Source organism: Ranitomeya imitator, chromosome 4 (genome assembly GCF_032444005.1).
Source record: "Ranitomeya imitator isolate aRanImi1 chromosome 4, aRanImi1.pri, whole genome shotgun sequence".
Classification (NCBI taxonomy): Eukaryota; Metazoa; Chordata; class Amphibia; order Anura; family Dendrobatidae; genus Ranitomeya; species Ranitomeya imitator.
Window position 1 is genome coordinate 254,068,353 of NC_091285.1, and position 22,617 is coordinate 254,090,969.

Genomic DNA, 22,617 nt, shown 5'->3' on the forward strand with positions numbered 1-22,617 from the left:
CACCCAGGGAATTCACATATAGTTTCTATTATATTTATTATAAGTATGGGTGATTAATGTTTTTAGTCGAATAAACCCTTTAAGACCAATTCCTGAACATGTTGCAGTTTATAGAAGTCACATCCTGTATTCTTATGTTTAATGCCCCATAAACTAAGTAAAATATGGCGATCACCATGTAAGCAGGGCTCTTTAATTGCCCAGTATGTCAATATTTGTTTGCACAATTAAATCACATTTTAAGTCCTGCCCAGGTTAGTGCCAAAAAATCCAACAAGGTCAGTTCTGGCTCAAGGAGAAGTTCCACAAAATTTAGTAATAATATACCAAGTTGCCAATATGCTTAACCCCTTTACCCCCAAGGGTAGTTTGCATGTTAATGACCGGGCCAATTTTTACAATTCTGACCACTGTCCTTTCAAGAGGTTATAACTCTGGAACGCTTCAACGGATCCCGGTGATTCTGACATTGTTTTCTCGTGACATATTGTACTTCATGTTAGTGGTAAAATTTCCTTGACATTATTTGAGTTTATTTGTGAAAAAAATGGAAATTTGGCAAACATTTTGCAATTTTCCAACTTTGAATTTTCATTCCTTAAATCACAGAGATATGTCACACAAAATGCTTAATAAGTAACATTTCTCACATGTCTACTTTACATCAGCACAATTTTGGAACCAACATTTTTTTTTATTAGGGAGTTGTAAGGGTTATTTTTTTTTAGGGACCAGAAGATAGAAGATATGCAAAAGTGACACCATTCTAAAAACTGCACCCCTCAAGGTGCTCAAAACCACATTCAAGAAGTTTATTAACCCTTCAGGTGTTTCACAGGAATGTTTGGAATGTTTAAAAAAAATGAACATTTAACTTTTTTTCGCAAAAAAATTACTTCTGATCCATTTTGTTTTATTTTACCAAGGATAACAGGAGAAATTGGACCCCAAAAGTTGTTGCACAATTTGTCCTGAGTACGCCGATACCCCATATGTGGGGGCAAACCACTGTTTAGGCTCATGGCATTTTGGAACGTAGACCCCCTAAGGAACTTATCTAGATGTGTGGTAAGCACTTTGAACCCCCAAGTGCTTCACAGAAGTTTATAATAGAGGGCCGTAAAATAAAAAAATCTTATTTTTTTCATAAAAATGATTTTTCGCCCCCAATTTTTTTATTTTCCCATGGGTAACAGGAAAAATTGGACCCCAAAAGTTGTTTTATGATTTGTCCTGAGTACATTGATACCCCATATGTGGGGGTAAACCACTATTTGGGCACATGGCAGAGCTCAGCAGGGAAGGAGTACCTTTTTACTTTTTCAATGCAGAATTGTATGGATTGAGATCGGACGTCATGTTGCGTTTGCAGAGCCCAAGGTGTGCCTAAACAGTGGAAACCTCCCAATTCTAACTCCAACCCTAACCCCAAATAAAAATGGAAATAAATAATTTTTTTAATTTTATTATTTTTTCCTAACTAAGGCAGTGATAATGGGAGGTTTGATTTACTATTTATAGCGGGTTTTTATGTTTGGCAGCTGTCACAGGCTAAAAGACGCTTTTTATTGCAAAAAATATTTTTTGCGTTACCACATTCTGAGAGCTATAATTTTTCCATGTTTTGGTCCACAGAGTCATGTGAGGTCTTGTTTTTTGCGGGACGAGTTGATGTTTTTATTGGTATCATTTTCGGGCACATGACATTTTTTGATCGCTTTTTTATTCTGATTTTTCTTAAGCAGAATGAACAAAAACCAGCAATTCATGAATTTCTTTTGGGGGGTGTTTATACCGTTCCACGCTTGGTAAAATTGATAAAGCAGTTTTATTCTTCGGTTCAGTGCGATTACAGCGATACCTCATTTATATATTTTTTATGTTTTGGCGCTTTTATACAATAAAAACTATTTTATAGTAAAAATAATTATTTTTGCGTGTCTTTATTCTGAGAGCTATAACTTTTTATTTTTTCGCTGATGACGCTGTATCTTGGCTCTTTTTGGGGGACAAGATGGTGTTTTCGGCAGTACAATGTTTATTTATATCCGTCTTTTTGATCGCGTGTTATTCCACTTTTTGTTCGGTGGTATGATGATAAAGCATTGTTTTTTGCCTAATTTTTTTTTATGCTGTTCACTGAAGGGGTTAACTAGTGAGACCGTTTTATAGATCGGGTTGTTACGGATGCGGTGATACTAAATATGTGTATTTTTATTGTTTTTTTCTTTATTTACATAAAGAAATGTATTTATTGGAACAATATTTTTTTATTTATTTAGGATTTTTTTTTTTACACATGTAAATATTTTTTTTTACTTGTTTACTTTGTCCCAGGGGGGGACAAGACTATATAGTGTTAGATCACTGATCTGACACTGCAATGCACTGTGTCAGAGCAGCGATCTGACAGGCACTGCAGGAGGCTTGCCGGCGCCTGCTCTGAGCAGGGGCTTGCAAGTCACCTCCCTGCAGGACCCGGAATGAGCCCCGCGGCCATCTTGGGTCCGGAGCTTGCAAGGAGGAGGACAGAGAAGATGCTTGGAGCAACGCAATCACATCGCGTTGCTCCGAGGGCCTCAGGGAAGCACACAGGGAGCCCCCTCCCTGCGCTATGCTTCCCTATGCCGCCAGAACGCTGCGATCATGTTTGATCGCAGTGTTCCGGAGGTTAATGTGATTGTCTGTGACCGCTCCTGGCACATAGTGCCCGATGTCAGCTGTGATAGTCAGCTGACACCCGGCTGCGATCAGCCGCTGATCGGTGATGATGTACTATCCCGTCGGTGGTCATACAGGCCCATACCACCTCGACGGGATAGTACATCTAATGTCAGAAAGGGGTTAAATCATACAGTGGGGCAAAAAAGTATTTAGTCAGTCAGCAAAAGTGCAAGTTCCACCACTTAAAAAGATGAGAGGCGTCTGTAATTTACATCATAGGTAGACCTCAACTATGGGAGACAAACTGAGAAAAAAAAATCCAGAAAATCACATTGTCTGTTTTTTTATCATTTTTTTTTGCATATTATGGTGGAAAATAAGTATTTGGTCAGAAACAAACAATCAAGATTTCTGGCTCTCACAGACCTGTAACTTCTTCTTTAAGAGTCTCCTCTTTCCTCCACTCATTACCTGTAGTAATGGCACCTGTTTAAACTTGTTATCAGTATAAAAAGACACCTGTGCACACCCTCAAACAGTCTGACTCCAAACTCCACTATGGTGAAGACCAAAGAGCTGTCAAAGGACACCAGAAACAAAATTGTAGCCCTGCACCAGGCTGGGAAGACTGAATCTGCAATAGCCAACCAGTTTGGAGTGAAGAAATCAACAGTGGGAGCAATAATTAGAAAATGGAAGACATACAAGACCACTGATAATCTCCCTCGATCTGGGGCTCCACGCAAAATCCCACCCCGTGGGGTCAGAATGATCACAAGAACGGTGAGAAAAAATCCCAGAACCACGCGGGGGGACCTAGTGAATGAACTGCAGAGAGCTGGGATCAATGTAACAAGGCCTACCATAAGTAACACACTACGCCACCATGGACTCAGATCCTGCAGTGCCAGACGTGTCCCACTGCTTAAGCCAGTACATGTCCGGGCCCGTCTGAAGTTTGCTAGAGAGCATTTGGATGATCCAGAGGAGTTTTGGGAGAATGTCCTATGGTCTGATGCAACCAAACTGGAACTGTTTGGTAGAAACACAACTTGTCGTGTTTGGAGGAAAAAGAATACTGAGTTGCATCCATCAAACACCATACCTACTGTAAAGCATGGTGGTGGAAACATCATGCTTTGGGGCTGTTTCTCTGCAAAGGGGCCAGGACGACTGATCCGGGTACATGAAAGAATGAATGGGACCATGTATCGTGAGATTTTGAGTGCAAACCTCCTTCCATCAGCAAGGGCATTGAAGATGAAACGTGGCTGGGTCTTTCAACATGACAATGATCCAAAGCACACCGCCAGGGCAACGAAGGAGTGGCTTCGTAAGAAGCATTTCAAGGTCCTGGAGTGGCCTAGCCAGTCTCCAGATCTCAACCCTATAGAAAACCTTTGGAGGGAGTTGAAAGTCCGTGTTGCCAAGAGAAAAGCCAAAAACATCACTGCTCTAGAGGAGATCTGCATGGAGGAATGGGCCAACATACCAACAACAGTGTGTGGCAAACTTGTGAAGACTTACAGATAACGTTTGACCTCTGGCATTGCCAACAAAGGATATATTACAAAGGATTGAGATGAAATTTTGTTTCTGACCAAATACTTATTTTCCACCATAATATGCAAATAAAATGTTAAAAAAACAGACAATGTGATTTTCTGGATTTTTTTTTTCTCAGTTTGTCTCCCATAGTTGAGGTCTACCTATGATGTAAATTACAGACGCCTCTCATCTTTTTAAGTGGTGGAACTTGCACTATTGCTGACTGACTAAATACTTTTTTGCCCCACTGTATCTTGTATAAAGCTTGGATGTTTGTATATTGTGAACTGCATACACAAACTTTGCTTGATACCTAGAAGTAGTTCATTCATTTTAAATACTACATAATTTGTAGCTTTTGATAAACCAATCTATAAGCTATATTTATAACATGCAAAAGTAGCATCATGAATTTTCATTGTAATGGAAAGGCGTTTTTTAGTTACATCTCAACTCCTAATCATCAATTCATAGATTTGGTAATTACTTATTATTAAACTAGATGGCAGCCCGATTCTAAAGAATCGGGAGTCTAGAATCCATATATACTTTATTTATTCAAATGTAAGAATAATACAATTAATAAATAATAGTAAGAAAGAACAAAAAATGGCTGCACTCACCAGCTCTTGACAATTCTTGTTAGCTCTATGTCATTAGTATCCTTACTATTAGAGCTCATGTTGGCTAAGCTAAACAGCTTTAAGCGTGGTGGTGGCAAACAACAGGTTAATAAGAGGCAGTGTCAGGTAGTAGGAAAATAGCCAGTTAATAATAGGCAATAGTTCTTTGCAGGAATGCAGATATTAATAAATAGGCAGTTTATATTGCAGAGAAATTGCTGGGCAATAATGGACAATGTCCTTATGTGGCAAATAATAGAGCAATATACCCAATGTGGCAAAGAAGAGGTTAATAAACGGCAGTCTCTCAGTATAACAGTCAGTGAATAATAGGCAGTATATGGAGAAAACACCAAACAAAAGTTCAAAATTGGTGTGAAAATGTCACTGAACCACTTCACAACTAAATATATATAGTTTTGGTAAATGGTATTATCATTTTTTTGACGAAATTCGGCAGGAGCTTGAAGAGCAACGTCACTGGGCCCGCCTCCACGCAGTAGAAACTTGCTGTGAGGTAAAAATTCAAAAATCACACCAAAATGGCGGGCGGAGTGTGTCACAGTACGGCATGTTTCTGATTGGTCGCTCGCAGCAGGCGGCAACCAATCAGACACTGGACACTGTTGACGTCACTTATCTCCGGACATTAGCTCCGGACATTAGCTCCGGACATTAGCTCCGGACATTATCTCCGCACATTAGCTCCGGACATTAGCTCCGGACATTAGCTCCGGACAAAGCCACGGAAGTTGGCACAAATTGCAGGAAGTAGTATTCTAGGCAATTAATCTCCGGACATTAGCTCCGGACATTAGCTCCGGACATTAGCTCCGGACATTAGCTCCGGACAAAGCCACGGAAGTTGGCACAAATTGCAGGAAGTAGTATTCTAGGCAATTATATTATAGGATTGCGGTCCTACAGCTGGGACCTGTACCAATTAGCTGAACTTGTAACCTGTTAGAATGGAGCAGCACATGTCTGACCACAGCTCTTTTTACTCCTCTCTTGGCGTGTCAATCACTATGCTCAGCTTTTTCCGGCAGCTCCATAGAGAATTAATGGATCATCAGTCGGGCATCTGACCTGCTGCTCCATTTGATAAAGAACCCCATTGGGGATAAATTCCCTGTTCTGCTGATCAGTGACAGTACGAGTGGTCGGACCCTCACCGATCTGTAAGTTATCACCAATTGTTTGGATACATTACAACTTGCAGATAACTGTCAAATATATTTGTAAAGCATTGGCTGATGTATTTAGCTCACAGGGCAGTGCATATTATTTGTTTTTAAACATAAAATGTAAGTAGATCAATCACCGACTTTAACAATACAAGCCGCATACCATTATTCACTATTTACTTTGATAACCATTCTCAGAATAGTTGTAAAATCCATTTTGAAAGGTTAAACTATATATCTGGCCACAATATCTGATTGACAGTTCCTCAGTGTCTCTCCTCCCTGCTGTTGAATTCTCACACTGCTCAATACAAGCTGCCACAGTTAGTCAGGCTGGGAGGGCAGAGACTGAAAAGACATGAACTCATGGGCTCTCTCTATATCTGGGGTCAAACTGCTGATTTAGTACTCAGTTCAACTCACTGACATCAGTGCGATTGCCATGGGAAAAGTTGAAACGGTGCTGATGTCAGTGAGTTGAACTGAGTTCATTGGCTGTGAACTCCCAAGACCTTTCTGATGGCACCGCAAGCATGAGAAATGAAAACTTTCTCATGCTCGTGGTGACATCAGTGAGGTCATAGAAGTTCACATGATTATGCTTTAATTTAGATTAATTAAAGAAGTCTGTGTCATTCTTTCAATTTAAGGACTTTATTCTGGGTGTATTTTTTTTAATAAATAGGACTCGTAATGGGGCTAGTAATGGGGCTAGTAATGGGGGCGTCTTATAGATGCCTCTCCATTACTAACCTCCGGGCTTGATGTCACCTGACAATACAAAGGTGACATCAACCCTCCAACTATCACCCCACTTGCCACCGCATCAGGGCAAGTGGGAAGAGCAAGGCTAAGTGCCAGATTTGGCACATCTTATGGATGCGCCATTTCTGTGATGGCTGAGAGCTGGTGTTTTTAGTCCTTGTCCCCTTCCTAGGTTATTAATATCAGCCCGCAGCTGTGTGCCTAGTCTTTGCTGGTTAGTAAATATAGGGAGACCCTACATGATTTTTCGTGGGGGTCCCTCATTTTAACAACCTGGAAAGGCTAAGTGTACAGCTTTGAGCTGATTTTAATATCCTAGGAAACTTTATGAATATTGTCTCTTTCCCAGAATATTAACTTCAGCCCCCAGCCGTCTGCTTTCCCCCAGCTGTTTATGAAAATTATGGGAGACCCCGCTCGTTTTTTTTGTTTTGTTTTTTATTTATTAACAAGTATAATGAAATACACACCCAAGGTAAGCTCAGTTTACAGACTTCAGATGTTCAAACAGCTGGAAACTTCAGTAATCTTAAAATGTGTCTCAAAGTTTCATATGAGGCTTCCGAGCCTCACAGCTGCCGGGAGACCCGGTGGTTTGAACTCTGGTAAAGGTTACCTGAGTTCAAGCCACTGGGTTTCACAGTAGCTCCCGTATCGAACTGTTGAATCCCAGACTCGCGGCTGTTCATCAGTCTGTCACTGGCACTTGCAGAGCAAGAGAAACAGACGCTATGAACTTACTGTTCTTGCTGACAATTCAAAAAGTAATTGAAAAAGAACGCGTGGGCGTCCCCTGTAATTTTCACAATCAGCAGAGGAAAAGCCAACGGCTGGGGGCTGAAGTTAATATTCTGGGAAAGAGAATTACAGTGTGGGACAGAACGACAGGCAGGTGAGGGATATGGTTGTTTTTTATTTTAGTTTTATTACATGAGATGATGACTTCAGTTAAATGAGTGATGAAGTGAGTATGGTTTAATTTAGATTAATTAAAGGAATTTGTGTCATTTTTTCAATTAAAGAACTTTATTCTGGGTATGTGTTTATTTACAATATAACTATAGGATTAGTAATGGATAGGCATCTTACAGATGCTTCTCCATTACTAAGCCATGCGCTTGATGTCACCAGACAATACAAAGGTGATATCAAACCCACAAATATGAACCCCACCTGCCACAGGGTAAGTGTGAAGTGCCGGGCAAAGAGACAGAATTGTTGCATCTAATGCACCTTTTCTTGGCTGCTGCAGGCTGATATTTTTATGCTGGGGAGGGCAATATCCATGTCCTCTTACTAGCCTGAAAATACCAACCCCCATCTGTCAGTTTTGCCTGGCTGGTTAGTAAAATACAGGGGAACCCAAATCAATTTGAAAAAAAAATATATATCTCAAATATTTATATATAGCGTAATTGATGGGTCAATTTATGCCACTTTTCCTGTTGTCTACCCTTAATTTTTAGCTGTTTTGGCAGCTTTTTGCCCCTCCTGAAGATGTTGTCTGTGTGTGGTTTGTTTCCCATTGAAGTTAATTGGTTTTGGGTATGTTCGTCGAACCGTTTGGCGAACATCGGGACGTTCGCCAATCGGACTGAACCTTGAAAGGTTCGCTCATTTCAAGTCTGAAGGGGGGGTCTAAAAATTGCTGAAAACAATGGAAACAGCACTGAAATGGCATGGGAACAGCATAGGGAAGACCCCTGGAAGCATCTCTGAATTCCAGCTCGCTGCTGGGAACAATGTTCTCAGCGCATTACACCACTCTTACAGACTGACAACGAAACATACAAAACCGCAATTAAAATGGGTTTGACTGGAAAAAAATTTAAGAAACATTCTTTCCAGGATAATGGCTTGTATTTAAGTAAAAAAAAAATCTAAAAAAAATACTCCTTCACACCTTGACTAAGTAGTAGTCAGTTCATAGTTCATAGTTCATAGGTAATGTTTTTGCTGCATTTTTGCATGTTTGCTTTGCTTTCAACAGTGAGAAAAACAAACATTCTACAGGAAATATAATTTTATCATTTCAATATCTTATCCATCTATGTGGTACGTGAGACATGATCAGACACATCCTGCATAATTTATGAAGGAGGGACACTGAAAGCCACAATTTTTTTTTCAGGGCCATTAGGCAGCCATCACTATTTGCAGAGGGCCCTCATGCAGACCTTACTATTGTCAGAGAGCCATCAGTCAGCCCTCACTCTAATTTTAGAGGGCCAGCAGCCAGACCTCACTAAACATTTTTGGAGGGCCAACAGATGGTTATGCTTTGAATAGCTGTATATTGCTATTGCAATATAATTTATGCATCTGAGGTGGGGAAATTTTCTTTTTCGTAATAATACTGTAAAGTTTGAAACTTGGAGGGCCAGCAGCTGGCTCTCACAATTTATAGAGGGACAGCAGGCGGCCCCCACTATTTTTAGAGGGCCAGCATGTGTCTTGTGGACAGATGAGCTCAAGATAGAGTTTTTTTGGTTAAACACATCATTCTACTGTTTACTGTAAATGAAATGAGGCCTACAAATAAAATATAGTAGTTATAGTCAAACATGGTGGACGTTCAAAGAAATTTAGGAGTTGTTTTTCTGCCTCTGGCCTTGGGTGCCTTGACTGTGTGTAAGGCATCATAAATTGTGAAGATTCTCAAAGATTTTTGGGTTGCAATGTAGGGCCCGAGGTCTGAAAGTTGGGTTTGCATCCTATGCTATCGGTCTACCAGTTGGAAAATAACACCAAATATATTTAAAGAAACAGATGGAAACAAAGCACTCAAGAGTTCAGAAGTGGTAATTCCAACTCCAGTAGCGTAAAGTGTCCCACCATTACCTCTTACATACAGATACTATGAATGGACATATTAAATCAGTTAATTTTGCATGCTTTGATGAATTTCTGAGTACAGAACACCATACAAAACATGATTTGGTAAATGAGTCGGTGGAAAAAAAAGCAGTAGCAATGCTTAGAATTTTTAAGGTAATCATCCCTGACTAGATGCCTGTCATACGCTATCCCTACTGCAACACCTCACCGTAGACAAATTGCATATAAGAGAGGCATTATTGTAGAATATAAAAAGGGATTTGAACCAGCACTGAAAATATTTTTTCTTATACATGGCAGCAACAAACTGTGAAGGAACGCAAGTTACACTGCCAGCTTTGATGAACTTTTGAGTACAAATTATCATAAAAGCATGAATCAATCAATGAGTCCATGGAAGGAAGCAACAGCAAGGTTTAAAATATATCAGGCAATATTCCCTGACTAGATACTTGTCATATACTATACTTACTGCAACACCTCAACGTAGATGAAGTACAGATAAGAGTGGTATTATTGTAGAATATAGAAGGGATTTGAACTGGCCCTGAAAAGATTTTTTGTTCTATGTGGCAGGAACAAACTCTGGAGGAATGCAGGTAACACTGGTAACTTTGATGAATTTCTGAGTACAGATCACCGTAAAAAACATGAATTGGTCAATGAGTCCATGGAAAAAAGCAGCAGCAAGGATTATAATTTATAAGGCAATAATCCCTAACTAAATGGCCTATCATACACCATCACTATTGCCACACCTCACTGTAGACGAAGTGCAGATAACAGCGGTATTATTATAACAGAATAGAATTTATTTGAATTAGCCCTGAAAAAAGCGATTAGTTTAATGTAGCAACATCAAGGACTGCTATTTCATCAACCCTGCTGAGGACTATAGCGGAGCGTTTTGCATCTACTCAGCTTCATACTGAGGAGACCAGGATCTTCTGTACTTACTGTACAAAGTCTCCTTTCTGAGCTGTGAAATCCTGTATGCAGTGTGAGAACTCCCTATGTGACAACCATCTGACAGCCGACAACAAGGCACTGGATCATATACTAATAGAACCCATTGGCTCATTTGGTGTAAAAAAAAATTCCCTTAACTAGAAGGTGGATCCTCAGAAAAGCATTTTTTCCCATTACTAAGGAGAAGATCTCCTACAGTGGTAAAGTGTATGCAATAAGTGTAAGGGATACCAAAAATTAGAAGGAGGCACTCCAATATCCCTTGGAAGAGACGTAGTGGAGGGCACATAAAACATTTTTTCCCATTATTAAAGAGTGGGTATCCTAGACTGGTAATGCCCATATACTAAGCGCATGGACTGAAAAACATTTACCTCTGGGAAGTATACATATATATAAAATAACGTTCGATGTAAGCTTCTAAAAATTGTTAACGTGCGCATCATAAACACCCTTAAATAATTTATAGCAAGGGTAGCATGGTCACAAGTGATGAGCGAGCACTAAAATGCTCGGGTGCTCGTTGCTCGGGTCGTGCAAATTGGAATGCTTCGGGTACTCGGATAACTCTCTTCTTGACCCCTTACAATCTGGTTTCCGCTCTTTACACTCCACTGAAACTGCCCTCACTAAAGTCTCTAATGATCTAATAACAGCTAAATCCAAAGGTCATTGCTCTCTGCTGATTCTCCTGGATCTATCTGCCATATTTGATACTGTGGATCACCAGCTCCTTCATACTATGCTCCGCTCCATAGGCCTCAAGGACACAGCCCTCTCCTGGTTCTCCTCCTACCTCTCTGACTGCTCCTTCACTATATCTTTTGCCGGCTCCTCTTCCTCTCCTCGTCCCCTTACTATCGGAGTTCCGCAAGGCTCAGTCCTAGGCCCCCTCCTCTTCTCTCTTTACACGGCCCCTATTGGACAAACAATCGGCAGATTTTGGTTCCAGTATCATCTCTATGCTGATGACACCCAATTATACACTTCTTCCCCTGACATCACCCCTACCCTAATTCAAAATACCAAGGATTGTCTGTCTGCTGTCTCTAACACCATGTCCTCCCTCTATCTGAAACTAAATCTCTCCAAAACGGAACTACTTGTGTTTCTCCCTTCTACTAACCTTACTCTACCCAACATCGAAATTACCCTGGAGGGTTCAAACATAACTCCCAAGCAGCATGCCCGCTGTCTTGGGGTCATATTCGACACCGAACTTTACTATACTCCCTATATCTGATCACTCACTCGCTCCTGTCACCTGCATCTTAAAAACATCTCCAGAATCCGACCTTTTCTCACCTTTGAAACTGCTAAGACTCTTACTGTCGCTCTTATTCATTCTCGTCTGGACTACTGCAACTCTCTTCTGATCGGTGTCCCTCTTTCCAAACTTTCTCCTCTCCAATCCATCTTGAATGCGGCAGCCAGGGTCATATTTCTGTCCAGCCGCTTCACCGATGTCTCCTTTTTGTGCCAGTCATTACACTGGCTACCCATTTGCTACAGGGTCCAGTATAAACTCGTCTCTCTCACCCACAAAGCTCTCCACAGTTCTGCACCGCCTTATATCCCCTCTCTCATCTCCGTCTATCGCCCTACACGTGCCCTCCGTTCTATAAATCACCTAAGACTAACATCCCCCGTAATCCGAACCTCGCACCTCCGTCTCCAAGACTTCTCTTGTGCTGCGCCAGCTCTCTGAAATGTACTTCCCCAGACGATCAGACTGATACCTAGACCCGACCTATTCAAGTGCGCTTTAACAACCCATCTCTACAAACAAGCCTACCACATCAACTACTCAGTAAACTAACTTTATCCTGTTCCCTCCTTCCAAATATTATCTGCATGTGAATCTGCACCCTACTATTCATCTGTCTCCACACCCTCCATGCACACGATAACTGCATTTGATACTTGACTATCGCACTTAAACACATGGGCTGATGACCGGATCATGCAGCTTTATATGAAAATCCCTATTTATTATAATTACCAGACCTGAAATAACAAGCACTTTTCACCTATTGTGTCCCCCCATTTCCATGTAGATTGTAAGCTTGCGAGCAGGGACCTCACCCCTAATGTCACTGTTTAAATTGTCTTAACTTGTACTGAATTTATTGTCTGTACATGTCTTCGCTTAATTGTAAAGTGCTGCGGAATATGTTGGCGCTATATAAATAAAAATTATTATTATTATTACTAGATGGCAGCCCGATTCTAAAGAATCGGGAGTCTAGAATCCATATATACTTTATATATTCAAATGTAAGAATAATACAATTAATAAATAATAGTAAGAAAGAACAAAAATAATAGGCAGTATATGGAGAAAACACCAAACAAAAGTTCAAAATTGGTGTGAAAATGTCACTGAACCACTTCACAACTAAATATATATAGTTTTGGTAAATGGTATTATCATTTTTTTGACGAAATTCGGCAGGAGCTTAAAGAGCAACGTCACTGGGCCCGCCTCAACGCAGTAGAAACTTGCTGTGAGGTAAAAATTCAAAAATCACACCAAAATGGCGGGCGGAGTGTGTCACAGTACGGCACGTTTCTGATTGGTCGCTCGCAGCAGGCGGCAACCAATCAGACACTGGACACTGTTGACGTCACTTATCTCCGGACATTAGCTCCGGACATTAGCTCCGGACATTAGCTCCGGACATTAGCTCCGGACATTATCTCCGCACATTAGCTCCGGACATTAGCTCCGGACATTAGCTCCGGACAAAGCCACGGAAGTTGGCACAAATTGCAGGAAGTAGTATTCTAGGCAATTAATCTCCGGACATTAGCTCCGGACATTAGCTCCGGACATTAGCTCCGGACAAAGCCACGGAAGTTGGCACAAATTGCAGGAAGTAGTATTCTAGGCAATTATATATTAGATTACTCGACTCGAGCAACGAGCCCAATGTAAGTCTATGGGAAACCTGAGTATTTTTACCGCGATCCTCCCTGAGGGTCCTTTTAAGGTCTAAAAACTTCAGAAAATGATGGAAACACAGTTCAAATGACACAGGAACATCATGGGGATCGCCCCTGGATACATTTCTGACTCCTAGGTAACAGCTGTAAGCAATGTTATCAGATTTTTACGCCATTTTTACTGGTGCACCCAAAAACATACAAAAACGAAACCAAAATGGATTTTGCCGGGAAATATGTTAAGGTACATCCTTTCCAGGCCAATGACTTGTATATAAGGCAAAATAATTTACCCCAGACCAAAATGTTCCTCCACCGCTTGGGCTATGTTCACACATAACGTTTTTTATGCATTTTTCAACTTTAACATTGCTTTCAACCAATACAAATGCATTCACTGGGAAATGTCATTGTAACATTTAACAACCCTAGCTGGCCATGTGGTGTGTGACACATAATCAGACACATCTTGTTTCATTTCTGAAGGAGGGACTCTTAAAGTCACAAAGCCTATTTTTAGAAGAGCATCAGGCGGCATTAATATTCTTAAAGGGCCATTATTAAACAGTGGGTCTCCTATGCTGGTATTGCCTATGCAGTGAGAGGCTGGGCTGCCAAGAGTTACAAAGCACCCCTATACCCCTTTCATGAGAGGTACAGGAGGGTCTCCTGATAAAATGTTTCATTGAATGCAAGGCCTGCCCTGCTAACAAGTCATATACATAGTAACATAGTAACATAGTTATTAAGGTTGAAGGAAGACTTTAAGTCCATCTAGTTCAACCCATAGCCTAACCTAACATGCCCTAACATATTGTTCCAGAGGAAGGCAAAAAAAAATCATGTGGCAAAGAGTAAGCTCCATATTGGGGAAAAAATTCCTTCCCGCCTCCACAAACGGCAATCAGACTAGTTCCCTGGATCAACGCCCTATCAAGGAATCTAGAATATATAACCTGTAACATTATACTTTTCAAGAAAGGCATCCAGTCCCCTCTTAAATTTTAGTAATGAATCACTTATTGCAACATCATACGGCAGAGAGTTCCATAGTCTCACTGCTCTTACAGTAAAGAATCCGCGTCTGTTATTATGTTTAAACCTTCTTTCCTCCAGACGTAGAGGATGCCCCCTTGTCCCTGTCTCAGGTCTATGATTAAAAAGATCATCAGAAAGGTCTTTGTTCTGTCCCCTCATATATTTATACACTAAAATAAGATCACCCCTTAGCCTTCATCTTTCCGAACTAAATAGCCCCAAGTGTAATAACCTACCTTGGTATTGCAGACCCCCCAGTCCTCTAATAACCTTGGTCGCTCTTCTCTGCACCCGCTCCAGTTCAGCTATGTCTTTCTTATACACCGGAGACCAGAACTGTGCACAGTATTCTACGTGTGGTCGAACTAGTGACTTGTATAGAGGTAAATATGCACCCCAATAAGCCTTTGAACTTATACGTACTGGATGGCCACATGAAAACCCACTTCACATTCTTCAGTTGGTCCTGCCATACTGTTTCCTTATGCATTGAATGCAATGTCCACCTTGACCCAAATTTGCACGCACACCAATCACCCCTTGGAAGAAACATGGAGGAGGGCCTCATTAAAAAAAAAGTCCCATTACAGATGAGCTGGTCTCCTAGACTCGTAATGCCCATATACTAAGTGCATGGGCTGACAAACAATTCCCCATGGGGGTTACATTTCTTAGAAATATACTATGGGCATCATAGACACCCTTGCCAAAAAATTGACTGTCTGTAACAGCATGGAACATGTCAACTCAGGTGATCTAGTGGTGGAAAATGATGAGAGGTGAAGGAAGGTCTCATTAAAAACTAGGCCCAATTTAAAGAAGTGGGTCTCCTAGACTTGTAATGCCCATACACACAGTGCATGGGCTGACAAACATTTCCCCAAGGGGGATATATTTTTTAAAAATATACTATGGCAATCATAGACACCCTTGCCAAAAAATGGACTGCCTGTAGAGGCACAGAAGACGTTAAGCCTGGTGATCTAGTGGTGGAGAATGAGGAGACATTGCTGAAGGCTTCATTAAAAACTAGGCCCAATGTAAAGGACTGTGTCTCCTAGACTTGTAATGCCCATACATGCAGTGCATGGGCTGACAAACATTTCCCCAAGGGGGATACATGTTTAAAAAATATACTATGGGTATCATAGACACCCTTGCCAAAAAATGGACTGCCTATAGTAGAGCGCCCCCAGACACAGGGACACGAGTTCTCGGTACTGGGCCTCTCTGGTTCGGTTCTGAGGCTGTCACGGTGGCTAAACCCGGTCCGCGACCCTGCTAAGGGGCATCCAATAAAGGTGATGCAGTCTGTCAGGGGTTCGTGACGCCACCTGTGGTGTTCGGTCAGGGTGACCGACGCTGCTGTGGGGTCCGCTGGGGTGATGGAATGGCAGCTGGATGGTATACCTTCCCACAGGTGAAGTATGTCCCCAGGGCTTCCCAGTAAGGTAGATAGTAATGGTGTGAGGTGCAGTCACTAACGAGGACACAAGGTTGCAGTCTCTTTACCTCTTTACTGAAGACTTCAGGATCCTCAATCCAGAGCATGTTTAACAGGGCTATCAGAGACCGGCCGGTCCGATGGGCACATCCAAAGTTTCCTTTGCAGATGGAAATCGTTGCCTACCACTAGTGCCTGTGTGTTGTAGTCCTACCCTGCTGAGCATTCGGAATAGTCCTCACAACTGCTGTTCTCGTTCGTTCTCTACAGCTCTCTCTCTCTTTAGTTCCAGACGTTACTAGTTTCTCGTCCCCCAGGTATGTTATGGCTAGGACGCACCCCTATGACGGGAAGGCCTGGAGGTCGTCCGGGACCCTAGAGACGCCCCTCTCCCACTGTTGCCCCCTATTTCTTTGTAGGAAATTTAAGGTAGACAGCCAACCTATAATTAACTGTCCTGCGGAGTTCGAAGTAAGGCCTAGAGTCAGTTACTCCCGCGGTGTTCCGGCCACCAGCTACGTGCCTCAGTAGGCTGTTGCCTCGGTCTCACGGCACGACTCCTACTGGTACTCCTTTGTGCTTGATCTCATTTACACTGTTCCACAATATCCTTCCCTTCGTGTCTCTTCCTTAGGATACTGCCGCAAGATAGTGCAGGCGTGGTTCCTGTTATGATCCGGTGACCTTGGAGCTGCATGAGAACTTTCACTGGAGAAAGTGGCCACTATACTGACCGCAATCCTGAACTTAACACCGCAACTAGAAGTAGCCGTGGAGTGTACCTAACAAACCTAGACACCTCGTCACAGCCGGAGGACTAAATACCCCTAAAGATGGAAATGGGAATACTATCTTGCCTCAGAGAAAATCCCCAAAGGATAGACAGCCCCCCACAAATATTGGCGGTGAGTCAGAGAGGAAAAAACATACACAGGCAGAAAAACAGGATTTAACACAGGAGGCCACTCTAGCTAGATAGGACAGGATAGGACAGAGTTCTGTGCGGTCAGTATTAAAAAAATCCACAGCAGAATATACAAAAAACTTCCTACATCTAACTAAAGATGTAGGAGCGTACATCTGCAACTCCAGTGAATCCTACAAACAGAGCAGGAATAAAACTGAAACAAGCACACAGCAGTGTGCCACAGATACAAAAACAAAACACTTATCTTTGCTGAATTTGGCAGCAAGCAGGAGAAGCCAGAAAGAGATCCAACACTTCACAAGGAACATTGAGGACTGGCAAGGGCTAAAGGATCCTGCACACCTAAATATCCCAGTCAGAATTGTAATTATTCGATACACCTGGCCAGGACTGCGAGTCAGAGACAACTGCATTCCCATCAACAACCACTAGAGGGAACCCAGGAGCAGAATTCACAACACGTTCCGTAACGCTCTGCTCTGTTCGCTAGGCACCTGCCAGGTTCCCACGCCTGACAGGGACCCCCCTGTGTCTTCTCCCTGCAACACCCCCTGCCACAGGATGTTGCCTGAATCCAACCCAGTCAGCTTCTGACTAACTTCCTCCCCAACCCCTAGTTTTACCAGTGTGAGGAGTGGCCCAATAAATAAAGCCTTTTTCTCCCCCTAGTGGCCGGAGTGTGAAGTGTAATGTGTTCTGGTGATACCTGGTCAGGAGAACTCCTTAGTGCCATCAGACGTACCATCACTCCCCTTAGTGGCAGAGCGTCATACTGCAACGACCAGGTCTCTGGGGTGCTGCACTCCCCCCCGGTTAAATCCAGTACTCCTGGACTGGGAAGAAGAACAACAATAGATTGCAGCAAAAGACATACAAAATTTTGAAATGCTTAAAACAGGTAATTAGAATAATGCTTCCCTTTATGGGAGGTGAGGACACTTGAACGTTACAAACAAAAACAAGGTTAAATATTTTTAAATAACATTCTGACTATAAATAACTCTCAGTACCCAGCCAGGTATTCTACCAAGTGCAAACTCTGAACAATAATTTAACTTTGCTTTAAGGGCGTATAAGCTGAACCCACTAAAGGCCTACTGTAAAGTACTATATAAATAACTCAACTTTTCTTTCCGTTCTAGCTTCCCCAATGCAGGACCGCCTAGCTCCTTGGCTGGGCCTACTGTGATTGTACCGACCATCATTCTCCGGTTCTCAGGAGGACTCTCTCTCTCTCTAACCCCCACGGGTTCACTTCAAGCTTTTCTGTCCTCAATCTTTATTAACATTATCAAACTTTACCAACTTTCAACATTATTAACGTTTCATGTCAACATTCCCTTTATGAGGGAACCAAGTCTCTAGAAAATAGTGCAGATTCTCTCTGTCTGCAAGTCCACCGAAAGCAAGACCTTCTGCGTCATGTCCAGCATTATCTTCGCAAAGTCTTCTTTCGCTTGTAAAACCAGTAGGGAGCACCTTTAAGAAGGTGCAAACTATATACAAAACAGTTTTGAATCATTCACCGTCCATGATCCCGCAGTCTTTGGAAACAATGATAAACAAACAAAAAGAAGAGGGATCCCGGGTAAACAAAGGGATCCCTAGGAGTTAACCCTGGACGGGTTTAAAGCAGCGAACAGGAAACAGTTAACTATGTACATATGTCGGGGTTTCGAGGTTTAGTTCTGGGAAGGTTGTGGTCTTACCTTGCAGATCACTCCTCTCCGTTGAGAACGGGTGGGACCCACAGTCGCATGCGGGGCCTGGTCAGTCTGGTGGTCCGCAGCATGGGCTTCTCCCTCTGGAACCTCAGCGGCAACCTGTAGGACTGCGCATCGCTGGACACCCCTGGCCACCCAGCCGGTCTCCCTCCGCCACCAGGTGTAAGTCACAGCATCCCCAGGTCTCAGGTCACGGTCCTCCTCAACCGTTCCATAGCAGGGCTCCACCTCGTTCCAATCGACACGGACCTGCGAGGGCTCTCCAATCTCCTGTATGACCCCCCTCTCCTCCTTGGGGTTATAGAACACCACCACTCCCCACTGTGACGGTGGGACTTTCTCCTCTTCTGTGAGGTCTATCATGGTCACAGGTCGAGGCTGTTTCCTCCATGCCGCCACTAGGTGTCGCTGGTGCTCTTTCACCGTCAGGACCCTCAGGTTCGGCTCCTGCGGAGCGCGACTCCCTGGTTGGGTGTAGGGACCTGACGCGGCCGGAGTGGGTAGAGGAGGGGACACGGGGGAGAGACGAATCTCCGTCGGGTGGCCCAACCGGGAACTCACCCGAGCATGGGCCTCCAGGCAGCGCGCCAGCCACCGAGCCTCAGCGGCGGCCACCCAGCCTTCAGGCATCCGTCCGCCGGGTTTTCACTCAGGCAGCTCCACAGCGGTCGATCTCTGCAGTGGCGGTGACTCCAGGGTCGCTGCGGGTGGTACAGGCCTGCGCCTGGCTGGGTCGTCTCCATGTGGTGGCCTGGAAGTCACCATCTTCGTCCCCTCCTCTGGATCTTTTTCCCGGGCTCTTTTTCGGGGGCGGCTCCGTCCCCACTGTCCCCACCCTCCATAAAGGATGAGAAGGCGGACCTCAGCGGCTGACGGGCCCGCCCTAAGGATACAACAATACTTAGACTGGGCGGCCATTATCTTTCGCGCTCTCCAGCTTACTCACGCCCACTTCCACGCCCTTCTTCTTCTCTTGCGCTCCTCGTGGCGCTATAATGGTGGCAGTTTTGGCGGGAATCTTGCGGCAGATAGCAATACACAGTCCTTGCAATAAATCACAGTCCAACACGTTTCAATCACAGTTCCAAGGCACACATGACCTGCTTCCCAGGCTTAAGTAGGATCCTGTTCGTGACGCCAAGTTAGAGCGCCCCCAGACACAGGGCCACGAGTTCTCAGTACCGGGCCTCTCTGGTTCGGTTCTGAGGCTGTCACGGTGGCTAGACCCGGTCCGCGACCCTGCTAAGGGGCGTCCAATAAAGGTGATGCAGTCTGTCAGGGGTTCGTGACGCCACCTGTGGTGTTCGGTCAGGGTGACCGACGCTGCTGTGGGGTCCGGTGGGGTGATGGAATGGCAGCTGGATGGTATACCTTCCCACAGGTGAAGTATGTCCCCAGGGCTTCCCAGTAAGGTAGATGGTAATGGTGTGAGGTGCAGTCAATAACGAGGACACAAGGTTGCAGTCTCTTTACCTCTTTACTGAAGACTTCAGGATCCTCAATAAAGAGCACATTTAACAGGGCTATCAGAGACCGGCCGGTCCGATGGGCACATCCAGAGTTTCATTCGCAGATGGAAATCGTTGCCTACCACTAGCGCCTGTGTGTTGTAGTCCTACCCTGCTGAGCATTCGGAATAGTCCTCACAACTGCTGTTCTCGTTCGTTCGTTCTCTACAGCTCTCTCTCTTTTTAGTTCCAGATGTTACTAGTTTCTCGTCCCCCAGGTATGTTATGGCTAGGACGCACCCGTATGACGGGAAGGCCTGGAGGTCTTCCGGGACCCTAGAGATGCCCCTCTCCCACTGTTGCCCCCTATGTCTTCTTAGGAAATTTAAGGTAGACAGCCAACTTATAATTAACTGTCCTGCGGAGTTCGAAGTAAGGCCTAGAGTCAGTTAATCCCGCGGTGTTCTGGCCACCGGCTACGTGCCTCAGTAGGATGTTGCCTCGGTCTCACGGCATGACTCCTACTGGTACTCCTTTGTGCTTGATCTTGTTTACACTGTTCCACAATATCCTTCCCTTCGTGTCTCTTCCTTAGGATACTGCCGCAAGATAGTGCAGGCGTGGTTCCTGTTATGATCCGGTGACCTTGGAGCTGCATGAGAACTTTCACTGGAGAAAGTGGCCACTATACTGACCGCAGTCCTGAACTTAACACCGCAACTAGGAGTAGCCGTGGAGTGTACCTAACAAACCTAGACACCTCGTCACAGCCGGAGGACTAAATACCCCTAAAGATGGAAATCGGAATACTATCTTGCCTCAGAGAAAATCCCCAAAGGATAGACAGCCCCCCACAAATATTGGCGGTGAGTCAGAGAGGAAAAAACATACACAGGCAGAAAAACAGGATTTAACACAGGAGGCCACTCTAGCTAGATAGGACAGGATAGGACAGAGTTCTGTGCGGTCAGTATTAAAAAAATCCACAGCAGAATATACAAAAAACTTCCTACATCTAACTAAAGATGTAGGAGCGTACATCTGCAACTCCAGTGAATCCTACAAACAGAGCAGGAATAAAACTGAAACAAGCACACAGCAGTGTGCCACAGATACAAAAACAAAACACTTATCTTTGCTGAATTTGGCAGCAAGCAGGAGAAGCCAGAAAGAGATCCAACACTTCACAAGGAACATTGAGGACTGGCAAGGGCTAAAGGATCCTGCACACCTAAATATCCCAGTCAGAATTGTAATTATTCGATACACCTGGCCAGGACTGCGAGTCAGAGACAACTGCATTCCCATCAACAACCACTAGAGGGAACCCAGGAGCAGAATTCAAAACACGTTCCGTAACGCTCTGCTCTGTTCGCTAGGCACCTGCCAGGTTCCCACGCCTGACAGGGACCCCCCTGTGTCTTCTCCCTGCAACACCCCCTGCCACAGGATGTTACCTGAATCCAACCCAGTCAGCTTCTGACTAACTTCCTCCCCAACCCCTAGTTTTACCAGTGTGAGGAGTGGCCCAATAAATAAAGCCTTTTTCTCCCCCTAGTGGCCGGAGTGTGAAGTGTAATGTGTTCTGGTGATACCTGGTCAGGAGAACTCTTTGTGCCATCAGACGTACCATCACTCCCCTTAGTGGCAGAGTGTCATACTGCAACGACCAGGTCTCTGGGGCGCTGCACTAGCAGCACAGAACACGTTCAGCGTGATGATCAAGTGGTGGTGAATGAGGAGACATTGCTGAAGGCCTCATTAAAAATTAGACCCAATGTAAAGGACTGTGTCTCCTAGACTTGTAATGCCCATACACGCAGTGCATGGGCTGACAAACATTTCTCCAAGGGGGATACATTTTTTGAAAATATACTATTGGCATCATAGACACCCTTGCCAAAAAATGGACTGCCTATAGCAGCACAGAACACTTTCAGCATGGTGATCTAGTGGTGGAGAATGAGGAGACATTGCTGAAGGCCTCATTAAATCTAGGCCCAATGTAAAGGAGTGTGTCTCCTAGACACAAAATATACTATGGGACACCCTTGCCAAAACTTGGACTGCCTGTAGCAGCACAGAAGACTTTAAGCCTGGTGATCTAGAGGTAGAGAATGAGGAGACATATATATAAATCAAAATGAAATCAAACAAATAAATACAAAATGTGAATCCACCGATGAAAGTAAATAACAAAAGGGAGGGGCGAACACAGGTTCATAGATTTGACTCCAGAATGTGTCCAATGACATATGTTTGTCCCTAGCAACAGCTCACAGACATGGCTATAAATAAAAATATAATATTATTATTATTTATTTATATAGCACCATTGATTCCATGGTGTTGTAAATCAGAAGGGGTTACATACAAATTACAGATGTCACTTACAGTAAGCAAACTAACAATTAAAGACTGATACAGAGGGGCGAGGACCCTGCCCTTGCGGGCTTGCATTCTGCAGGATGGTGGGGATGGAGACAATAGGATGA